Genomic DNA, 13051 nt, shown 5'->3' with positions numbered 1-13051 from the left:
GTGGTTTCGAAAACGAAGAAATAAGAATAAAAGAAAAACAATATTTTTCCGAAGCAAAAAGAAATCTATGAAAAATCAGTTAAGAGGAAAATAATATTTATGTCTGCTAGACAATTGTAGTTTGGAATTTATGATAAATTAATGGTGAAATTTTGTGTGTGAGTAACATGAACATTCACAATTTTGAATTTCTTTTTTCAATTAAAATTCTTGTTTTAAATAGAATAGAAGAACAATTTCAATGATTTCAGTAAACAGTAAAAAAATCGTAAGTTAAAATGGGACGTTTCAAATGTCTTTCTATTGAAATTGAAAGCTGAGAGCTTTTAACCTACGATGGTATAGCTAAGCACGGCCGGAATGACATTTAAGAAAACGATATCGACAAAAATGAAATATGAGTTCAGACTAGTGTTCCTCTACATAGAACTTAAGATCTTATATCTGACACTAAGCGGTACATCGAAAACTCGGACCCATTTTTGTTCGTGAGAGTTATGTATCTATATACAAGTAGCAGACCGCTAAAAGTTGAAATTAGCATTTCGATAAAAAAACAATGACTGCGAACTAGTTATGGATGCATAAAAATTAGAGGTTTTTTCAGGTTAGAAATAGGTCCGATTTTTTGTAGTCGATTTTCAACTGCATCACTCTGGAGACATCAAAAGTTTCAGTTTGACAATTCTTTTTTTAAATGAAAAAAAAAGTTTTTGCGTTCAATATTGATTTTAAGTTGACTCATTTTACCTCACAACATTGTGATCAGTTTTAAAATTGAAAAACTGCAAGCATTTGTATATATTTCGCATAAACTAACAAAATTCACAGAAATTGGCAAAAGTAAATTGCTTCTACATTTTTTTTGTTGTTTCCGTTAAAACAGAAATGCCAGATGTTGAACGGCGGCCTGGGTGCCTTTCCGCGCAACACAATAAATAGGCTACATGTATATATGTAATTTTTGTCGTCTCCATACCATTCTCTCATTATATATATATCAATACCACGTAGAACTCTAGTCGTTCTTATATGTATATATTAAATGTGTATCACATCTACCCCACTAGACTTAGGCTAGACGACATAACAAGGAAACTAGTGTTATAAATATTTGGTTGAAATGTGCATTTATATGCGAAGTTCTTGAATATTAACAAAATTAAACGTAATACGGATTCCAAATGCGGAATTATAACGTATCCAAATTTATTTATACGTAACACAACACATCTTGTGCATAACACACAACACCAACCATACTTTGTTGATTTTTGTTATTTTAATATTCATAGCTTCTGCGGTTCAGAATATCTTGCATTTCTTTGCTATGATATGATAGGAACACACACATATATTTATGGGAGCTCGTGCTGATGCTAAGCATAATATGAACGGTTTCAGCTAGACACTGTGTGTATACACACTCACACAAAACTGGGAATATCTTCCCTTTCAGTTTTATTTCCAGAATATTTATGAAAATATCTTGTGAATTAATTATTTTGTTGTTCTATAAAACTTACGTTTTATATATGGTACGCTCTCAGTTCCAGAACCATAACTAGATGAGATGGTGGATATTATTCACGGTTTGTTAAATATAAATATTTTGAACGAGAGTTTTGTGCTTTTTCTGTTTAGTTTTTATTATGAATGCTGCATGAATAATGCAACAAAGTTGCTTCCATCATTCCTTTTTTTCTGGTATATTCCATGCCAGTTTCGTCATATAACGTTAATATTTTTTTTTATATTTCTATAGATGATTTTCATTTTAGTTCTTATTAATAATAATATTTACTAAATGAAAGAGCAGAAGAAAATTGTTCATCAAATTGAATTTTAAAAAAAATGTTTCGCTTTAAGCAAATTTATGGCGGCATAAAATATCTTTTCCTTCGACCAACATGCGTTTAATTAGATTTTTTAGAATCATTCATCAAAACATTGAACCTTCCAGCTTCAATGAATGTATCGGTAAAATAAAAAAAAAAAATCCAATCTGGTGGTAATGACTATTTCCATTTTAATTTGAAATTGTGGTGGCGTCAAAGCTCCAGTAATACAATGCACGGCGGTTTAAGCGTTAATAAATACTCAACAAAACCACATCGAATTAAGGCAACTCGCCGTTGAATTAAAGCAATTAGAATATCAAATGACTTACATTTTCAACCCAGGTGTCCGCAACAAAATTAGCTAAATTTACAACACAAAACAGACACTAAAGATTTATAAATCACAAACGCTGCACACATTCATCAACAGTATGATACGTTGACCTATCTGCAGCTATAATTCGTTGGTGTTGAATTCGTGCCTCTGGGCTACCGCAAATTTTCACCAAATTTTCAATTCAAATCCGGTAACCCAAATAATCCACTTATTAAAATGTCGATTTTTTCTTTTTGCAAAATGGAAAACTTTCGAGCATTTTTCTGCATTTGTACGATAAAATTGCGATTTGAGTCATTGTCAGTTCTTGTTTAGCTTAAGGTTGAGACTTATTTCATCTTACTACACATCGATATAACTCAATCCGATTCAGTTCACACAATTTCAATTTATATTCTGTGGACGTCATGTGAAACTTAAGTGATTTTCAGAGACTGCTTCAACCATGTCATCGCCATAATGTTAAACAGTATAGAATCTATCTACAGTTTTTTTTTGTCCACACTCTCGGTCACATAATAATCGAGCGAGTGTACATATAATAGACAAACAAAATTATAATCGACTCGTCCGCATCCAAACTCGATTTCCCCAGTCATTGTTACGGCACCATTTTGTGGAGCTGTACTTATAGTTACAGCGTATAAATGCGGTTTTGAATGAATGGTAGATTTTCGAAAAACAGACAGTCCAGACAAAACACCACTGTCACACCGAGAGTTGTATTATTTGACGCGGAAGAGATTTCTGATTTTATTGTTTCGCTTTGAATTCCATTTATTTTATATAAAATATAACCAGCATTATGTATGTACATACAAGGAATGTACGGTAGGAGCAAGAGCAATAAAAAATAACATCCTAGAACATAGTTCCATGTTACCATTGTTATACTGGACATTTCGTCTGTTTATCAGTTTGGATCTTTTCATGCTGCAAAAAGCTTTGTGTAAATAAATTTCATTTATTTTTTCCATTTTGTTGACGGTTGATTGCGGGTTGTTAGGGTACGGTCAATGACTATGTTTTCCGTCGTTCTACAAGCTACTTCAGTTCCATTTTTAAATGTCAAAGAGGGAAAACACGACGAATGATTAACATTTTCATTGCAATTACTCGAAAATAAATTAATTTTGTTGTTCCAAAAGTCTCTCTAATTAATACGATTATTTTCAGCGTATTTTCAGCATTGTAAACCGTTCAACAATTTACAGGACTCAAGTGTCCTTTTTCTCGATTATCGTGAAATCTGCTACTCCTGCTTGTGGTTTTAATTCAAAAATGTTAACCTTATTAGAGATAATATTTGCTATGATGTTTCAACTAAAAAGGATTGTTCATCGGAAGCGCATTTGACTTTTCTGTATTCTCTTATAATATGTCAAAATGTTTGCTAAACTGTAATTCAATTCAATTCATTTATTTTACGTCGACTAGTGCAGTCGACGGTATAAAAAATACATAAAATGAAGATCAAACATCACATTTATCATAGGTAGATATAACGTAGGAACAATAAAATAGTAACAAGTAAGCAAGAATTAATGAATTAATGAAGTAAAAGATTTTGTAAGCTATGCTCTGGTGTTTGGAGCATAACTTTAAACAGCTGGAGAGGGATTACGGCACCAGTTCAATTTTCTGTATTCTGTGTCAATATCAACAGAAAAATAATTAATTTTTTACTCAACTGATTTTAGTCAATTAAAATGCAATTGAATGACCTCAGTACTCTGAAAGAGTGGCATTTTTTTTACTTAATCGGACGAGTAATTGTAGATTACATACTTGTCCGGAAAATCTTTGTTTTGAAGAACAAAATGTTTGCAAACTGTAATGAAGTAAAAGATTTTGTACCAAACACCAGCGCATACTTGAAACAATAGAGGTACAAGATTTTATCATTACACCAAGATAAGATTCGGTTTCTAAAAAAAATATCAGATCAAAATTTTGCCAATTTTAGTAATAACAATTTTATTGGTAAAAAAAACCCATAGAGCGAACGATACTCTCTCTTGCATCTTTTTTTATTACAGTTAAATATTTATCCAATTGATCAAATATATTGCCTCGGATATATAGTCCACAATACTTTTTTTCCAGTTCATAAATTCATTGATTCAAATAATATTTATGTTGCAATCAATCAATGGGTTAAATGAAAACACTCTGCAAATGAGCGATATCTTTTGACCCAATTAACATTATTATTTATAAAGCAAATAATAACAGCCAAATTATTAATAAAATAAACTGGTTCCCATTCAAATATGCGACAACGAAAAATTAATTTTAATTAATTAAAACCAGTAAAAACAAAACGTTGACGAATAATTGAATAATTTGATGGCATTAAACGAATAATAAACGGTTTGTGCACCGTAAATAAATGACCATATCAAACATTAAATATGAAAATCGTAAATAAAAAAGGGATATAACAAAGCAACAACAATAACAGCAATATAAAAAAAAAATGGGAGAAGAAAAATCGCGGGATGAAAAAAGTGCCACAAATAAATTTTCCAAATAATTGAATTATTTTTGCGGTTTATAATGTTGCAATGCCTTTTTTCTGTATATAACCCACAATGTCCTGTATGTGTTATTTCGTCGTTTTCTCTTCTTTTTTTCCTTCTCTCTATGTGCTGTGCATAGAGACAGACAGCTAAGGGCATAGCCTGTGGTATTAAAAACAAGTGCAAAACAATTGTTATCAAACCCCAGTTACAAAAGCATAGCAACAAAAATGCCACGATAAGCTTCTTTATAGCTGACTTTTATGATACCAAAAATAGCTTTTATATGGAGTTTTGTTTAATATGGGCGATGTAGTATATGGTATGGCAAACGTTCTTAAATTTTGTTTCACATTTTATGCTTTTATTTGTTATAAATGTACCGCCACCACTTTGTTCTATATAGTTGATATATCATATAACATACTAACATCAACGTATATTGGATGTACTGAGGGGTTTAATAGTATGAATTTGATATTGTTGGTTTGGTTTAATATTGCATACTATTTCGTGTGTATGTTTGGTAGACATAAGATAGAGCATGTATGCACTATGTTAGGTTAACACATTAATATAGAACTTTGACATATGTTTCAAGTTAAACTGTACAAAAATATTTTGTTGTTGTGCAGACAATCTATTTATTCTAGCGCATATAAAACGGAAAGTTTATGCAATATATGATGGATTTGCATAATTGTAATATGTTTGGGAAATTATAGGTAAATGTTAATATGCTTTGCTCTCACTGTGCTTTCAGTTTGTATGAACAAACAGTAAGTTATACGACTGTGAATCACTACACTGTTCCATACGGCAATCCAACTCGAAATGTTTTTAATGAAAGTCGATGTCTGCCAGGATAATGAGAATTTTGAATATTTTATACACGACGGCGAAATCTACGTATTTACAGTATGCAATTCATCTAGTAAGTAGCTCCTTATGTTTGAGAATTAGCTAGTACACAAACGTATTGTAATGCTGGAGAAGGTGGTGTACAATCGTACATTTACCGTAAGATTGTACATCATTGTCTACAGGATTCGTATTCAGGGATAAGGCTATTGTATTTTCAACAATCTCTGAGATTTTCGAACCAAGCGAATTTTTGCAAGATATCGTGAAGGATGCCATGCAAAAACCCACCCCTTACCTTTCGTCAATTTTCGTAGAATCGATAATTACGTCATAACTGTAATGTACTTTCATTTGCACTCCTCCCGCTGAATAGCCAGTTCTCCCTTCTGTAATATTGATTTCGTGTTACGGATAATCAAATTAAAACAAGGTCTTAGTACTGTATCCGAATTTCTTTTTTGGTACAAAAATTCATCAAAGAGCATATTCAACAACGAATATATTTATCTCCATCATTCGAAATGTGTAACATTATTTAGCATAAATATACGTGCGCACCTTTTTGTAATGTCAGTAAATTCCAGTTTTGTTTTGCAATGCACAGCAAAATGGTTTGCAAAGAGTATACGTATCAATGTCTGGTAAAAGAAATTCTTGACAATAACATTCACGAAGCCACTTGACTTCGGAACAAAAATCATAAAAGTCAAAGTTAAAACCTTTGTTTATGCGAAAATTCGAGTTCTTGCTGTACTGTTTCTTATTGAAATTTACATAAAGTAATAAAAGCTATAAAAATGAGTGAAAAGTTTTTTTTTTAGTACATAAAATACAAATATGGAAACAAAATTTGCTTTGTCAATTTAACAGAAGTTTGAAGGAAAATATGCCATTTTTTTAGGGGAATGACTGCGTATTAAATATCGTTCTTTTGGATGTTTTATGGATGTGATGGGCTAAGTTAAGCTCGAGATGGCAGATAGAAATAGTATGTTGTGTTACAAGTATTGTAATGTTGATTTTTTCAGCACTAGACTCAAGGAAAATTGGGTCGTGTGCTGAAAAAATCTCATTACAATACGTGTAACACATCATGCTTTGTGCCAACCGAGAATTGAAATAGACAAGAGCACAAAAAATCATAATTTTCATTGTAAACAATCACTCTTCAAATTTGATCGATCACATTGCTTTGCATTTTCTCAAACGAAATGCTGTAACAACTCATACAAATTCCATATCAACACTGCATTGAGTGTTGTAATATCACATCAAACAGGTCCTGAAATAAGTAACTTTACAACACTAAAATGAGTGCTGAAAAGAGTCGTATTTCAATTCTCGGTGGCACAAACGCTATTTTTAATCTTTCAGATAATGCTTTTTCGCATACTTTATTCGCCACAATATACATTACCGAATTGTCATCATTATAAAGTGGTTTTTATAAATGACAGTAGTTTTTTCAATAAGGCCCCACACTGTTCAGATGCCAAATACTTCTACACTATGTATCAGCAAGAATTAAATGTTTGACCCATTTTTAAATTGTGATTTGTCCAAGTGGTCACACTTTATATAAAAATGAGAAAAAAAAGTGCAAAAAAATCGATTTAACAACAACTGTTCCATTCGATTTTTCAATTTCGTTGCAATTGCACTTTTCAAAAAAAAAACATATTTTGCAGTGTAAGTTTCCACCACCTAAACGCTAAATGATTCGTTCTACGAGCTGCCTGAAAAAGTTATTTTTTAACATTTTTATTCGAAAATATTTTCATGTGGAAAGCAGTTTCACAACTTCACAATGATAACATAAAAATGATGGTCACATTTTGTTATGTGGTAAATCGCTTCGTTTTTATTTGTTTTCAAAACGATTAAAAATATAAAAATAAAATTGCCTGTAGCAGTTGAGGTTTCATAAATTTCCTTCATAAGACTGACCACTACGTTTAGAAATTATTTCGTATATACCAGGTTTGATACAAAACTTTCAAAATAGTTGTGAGCCACTAGAAGTGGTAAAATATACCGATTTTATAGTCGTTTAATTAAACTATCCATCATTCCACCGCCTGACATTAAATACACTTCCTTTGGAAATTTTTGGTTAAACTTTCTACAGACAGTAATAAAATATTTGAGATGTGTAGTATTACACAGCTGAATTCACTGGTCCGAAAACATAACTTCCTTGTGTAGTAAATAAAATCAAAGAACAACCTAAACAATTTCGCAAAAAGAAGACTTAAGACAACGGCTATTGTCCGATTAGTAAACAACTGGCACAGACGGCAGTATCGACAAATTTACATAGAGCAACCAACGTACAATTAATTAAAACAATGAAATTAATTAACTAAACAGAGCCACATGGCCACCATTTATAATTGCAATAACATCCATAAAATGTTGGTGCAAAACTTTACAAAAACAACTTACTGAAAACACTCGTTATCTTCACAATTTCTCTACAGCAAGAATGTTCAATCGAATAAAAGAAAATTGGCTAGTTTCCGGATAATTTCCTTTACAGAAGGCTTAGGATAATAAGACAGAGTTTACAATTTCCAACCACTAAAATGGTATAACCTATCGTCGACTGTAGTCTATTGTTGTATAAAAGAAAATAACAGAAGACACACAGTCAAGAAAAATCGTTTCTTTTCTTTTTTTAACAATTTAGCGAAAGGAAAGAAAATATATGCGGTTTAACGGTTACACACCCCCCAATGCCTTCATTTATCTCATATTTTTTGTGTATATATATATTCTATCTACAATGTACTAGCCTCATACCAGTGTCAATGTACGCCTTTTGATGAGTGCGAAAAGAAAACAATGTTGATGTTTTGAAAATAAAATAAAAGAAAAACACAACGTTTCCTATAGTGCCTGCTTTCTATAATATGAAAATGCGGAGCAGAATAGGAATATATGTAATGTACTATATTAGGATAAGAAATGGAATTATGTTTCGAACAAGGTAAATACGATGTTTTCTATGAATACTAAACTGGTTGATATAACAGGAGGAAGAAAAGAAAAGTAAAGGAGAAAAAAAAAACTCAAACGTTATGTTGTCTGAATATGTAATTTGAAATATTTATATTATAGATGGCTCGGAGTCAGACGTAAAACAGAGTTTAAAATAAACGAATAATGCCGTACGCTGATTTTTATGATATGGGCATGATGCAGCGCGTTGTATTGAATAAAAATGATTTTTTATTTAAGATCGGAAAATACACGAACAGATTTGGATGAACGACGAGAAAATTAAACATACTACAAAACATCCATTACATGGTTACATTATGTAAAAATTACAATCCGTTCATCTTTTAGTCTTTCTTTCCCGACGTGATCACATAAATTTAGATTTGAATGCTGCGAACGCTTTTACAATTAAATTATGTTTTTCCTGTTAAAAGAACAAATCAAATTGAAAAACAGGCGTGTCGGGCGTTGTCGTAGAAAGGTTACAAATAGAAAATTGTAACGAAAAGCCGGGAAATAATCTTATCACATAGGTCGGTAAGTTGAACTTACTGTACTTGATAGCAAGGAGGTAATTCGATCTTACGTCCCTCCACGAAGGTTTTATTTGAATTTTTGGGACAATGTCGATTGGGAGAAAGTAATTTGATGATGATGTTGGTGGAAGAAGTAAGCCAAAGGTGAATGTGTGCGTCCTTACATGTCCTCGGTTGAGAATTAATCGACTCATTGTGAACACTTGAACATGAACATACACTATCGCCTACGTTCGTTCTTATGTTGTCAACTGGGGACTAACTTACTTGTCCAATGTCATAAAATACTAATGATTAGCTAACTCGAATCACAATTTCTAATTTCTACAAACTTTAAAAAATAATTTGTTACGAAGGTCTACGTGTGTACATTATTCCAAGAATAATATTCCTGCATAATTGTCCCAACATAAAAATCCTACCTACAGGTCATAAAATTCTGCTTATATATTTGACATGATAAAGAATAGAAATTGATTAAGTTTGAATTGGAATGTCCGAGCAATTTCGTTTGAACGAGTAAATTTCTGTATTTTATGGAGTCTTTTGATCAGCAAAGAATTGCAAAATTTATAGATAATTTGGTGGGTCATTGTGTTTTGTGAATTACTTTTCGGATGGCTGGCTGGGGGAGGAAGTTGTAACAAACTAAGGCTACTAAACAAAGGCGATTCGTTGTATTGTGTAAAAGTAGATAATTTCTATATTTATTATCATCAACATCTTAGCATTGCCAAGCGAAAGAGAATGTCAAAAGAACAAAATAAAAACTCTTTAAGTAAAATTAGTTATGGCAATGCTGTACTATATTCGATAATATCCATCGCGTTTGTTTAATTAAAAATTGTCTGTAAGCTGAAATTATACAAACACTGTACAACACTAAAGCGCATAGTTAGTTTCGTCCTTTGCATAATCATATGCACCCGCCGCAGTAAAACGAGAAGTTAGCTGATATAACAAAAAAAAAACTTTTTCTCCTAATTTTTGAGTTGAAAAATGTTCAGCATTCAAACTGCATACCAAATCAGTTAATTGAGTTTTTTTTTTCTCTGCATTACTCAGTCTGGTTTTGTTTTAAGGATTTTTTTTCGTAGCTTACAAAATGGTCCATGTCTGTATGCTGGGCACAAGTCTCACATCGCAATGGCAAAATTTATTTTGCCATTTTAAAATGGATTTTCGTTAATTTCGTACAATTAGCATAATATTTCATGCATACTCGTATGTATATAATTATTAACTACAACTCATTTCATTTCACATAAATTTCAAATTAAATTCGATAATTTGTTATACTCACGCTGCATTCATTTTAAAGTTGTACCATTCCGTTTCATATTTATAATAAATGCGTTGAAATAATTATTTTGGGCTGTTATGGTTATCAATTTCGAACACCAAATAAATATTCAGCTAGGTATCACTTCCTATAACCGCATTTGAGTTAGTGTATGTGTGTGTGTGCGCTGAAAGATATCTCATTCGGATGTGAATTTAAAAGCTGTAAATGTCTATTCCATGTCAATGTCTTCTTAAAGCCTGAGAGCTTAAGCTATTTCTCCGAAATATACATTAGTTACATTCGTTCTAATTAAGAAAATGCTAGTTTGCTATTTCGGGACGATATACAGCCGTGTTTATACATATTCGTAATTTACATGATAGCTTACGAAACTTTACACCGCATACGTTTTCATTTAGAATTTTCCCCTTTACAGATACATCTAGTAATTATCAAATTTGCATGTCGCTACGCTACTACTTATGTAGAAAGTCTATAACACATCAGATAATGTTAAATCATGCTAAATATTCATTTTTGTTTTTCAGATACATAGATGATTGGATTAATAACGAAGCCACTTTAAACAGGTGAGATTTGTTGTACTTTGTAAATAACATATAATGTTAACTGAGGTGAACATAAATGAGTATTGTAAATGTGAAGAATTGAAGATTACGTAATCAAGCCTTATAGTATACATGGCGTAATTCTGCTAATATATTCCAAGATAAGGTACAATGATTTTCTTCGTAATAGATTTTGGCCATTTTAGAATTTTCCATTACTCTCTCTTCACTTTTTAATTGAATCATTGTTAAGTATGGTTTCCACTCAACAAAAGGTACTCCGTGTGAAAGAGTGAGAGAGCAAGCTGTCAAGTAAACAAAAAAAAAATTGAAAAAATTCAATTTTGACTCACACTGAGTACTTTTTCGGTAAGTGAAAATCAAGCCTAATGGTGCAGAGCAGAGTTTAAAAGAAAACTGCAGAATTTAAGCGTAAACTAAATGAGCTAAAAAAAGTCTTCGTTTGTCCTACCAAACTATATTTAAGCACAAAGTATATTATACTCAACACTCACCACCAATTCGAAACAACAAAATTTTATATTACTCTGAATATAATATAAGACGGATGCTACCTCAAATAAAAGCGAAATTGTTTGAATAAAATTTCAATGTTACGTTCGTAATAATTAATTCGAATTTTACAAAAGAATCCATCAACTTTTCAATTTCAAACTTTTGACTTCCAATTTAAATTCAAATAATTAAAATTTATTGTTAATATAATTACGTAAGCTATTGCTGCAAAATGGAACGAAATGATTTATTATTCACTCACCGTGTTGTACACCTTCATAAAACTGCATCGCGCTTGTCATCACGATATTATTGTATAGAAAACATAACTTACTACAATATTAACAAACACCATCAACGCTCAACACCTATTTTATATACATATAAAAAGCCTGTGCACATAAATAAATTTGAAAATGGAAAATTATAGAAAATATATTTTGTCCTATACAGCGAACTTAGCGAAATCCTTTTTTTTCGCTACCGGAAAAACTAATTTTCAACTTTTTATTTGTAGTTGAAAATTGCGCAAGAAGGAATAAAGTTATCATTTTTGCTGTAAAATATGAACTTTAATGTCAACCAGTTGGGCGATATTATTTTTTGTGAAAACAACAAATTATTATTTTCGCTGTTTATATGCTGGAGATCTGGGTACGAATTAAAATTGTAACTTGAACTCGTTCTATGGTTGCAAAAATATTTGGAATTTTTGCAGATTTTATGTAATATGTTCAAAAATGTGGGAATTGCTTCGGTAATGTTGTAAAAGAAAATTTAATTTAATTTGAGAATTGTTTTGCACAGATTATGAACACGGACATTATCCTTTCAAATGAAAATGTAAGAAGGCGGACACCCAATGAAACTTAAAATTAAAAAAGTTTCATGAATAGGACTTCTTTAGGGCACAAGTCGTGAACTAAATAGATATTTGCATGATTTTTGCAGAGGAGTTTCAATTTTCAGTTTTTTTTTTAACTGCCAACATGCACAAATTCCTTTATCTAGAATCAACAACATTCGTTATAACTGATAGACCAAACTGTATTTAATATTGGAAAATATAATTTTTCCCCTAAATAATGGTGCAGCCTTTATCGTTCAAAGGTTAAAAGCTCATGTGTAGGCAACCATCTATTTATTATATATTAATACTAGCGTACCTTTTCGAAATTTCGCCATCAATTTAAACTATAAATAATGTACGTAACAGCATCGCAGCGTCAGATGATAGGGATTATATATGTGTAGTGTATCCAGATCTTTTATTACATGTTTTATGGATATATACACACACACAAGTCAAGTATACATCTGCCGTATAGCTGATCCTATATAACGGATTACTTGATAAATCTAATTTGTTTCGGTTAAATTCATTTTCTGTATTGTAAGTACCCTTTATGCCAACAGCTAATCTATCTTCTTACTACTTGATGTCATTACCACTCGAACATAAAGACATAAAAAAGGTTCAGTTGTACAGTAAATGTACAAAAAAAAATCATTACCCAGAAATCAACATCACCGAATTCAACACCGAATTCACTTCATCGGCTATAATAATCGATTTGT

The sequence above is a fragment of the Bradysia coprophila genome, unplaced genomic scaffold (assembly GCF_014529535.1).
Source record: "Bradysia coprophila strain Holo2 unplaced genomic scaffold, BU_Bcop_v1 contig_358, whole genome shotgun sequence".
Classification (NCBI taxonomy): Eukaryota; Metazoa; Arthropoda; class Insecta; order Diptera; family Sciaridae; genus Bradysia; species Bradysia coprophila.
The sequence above is the reverse complement of the archived record's forward strand: the minus strand, read 5'-3'. Positions refer to the sequence as shown.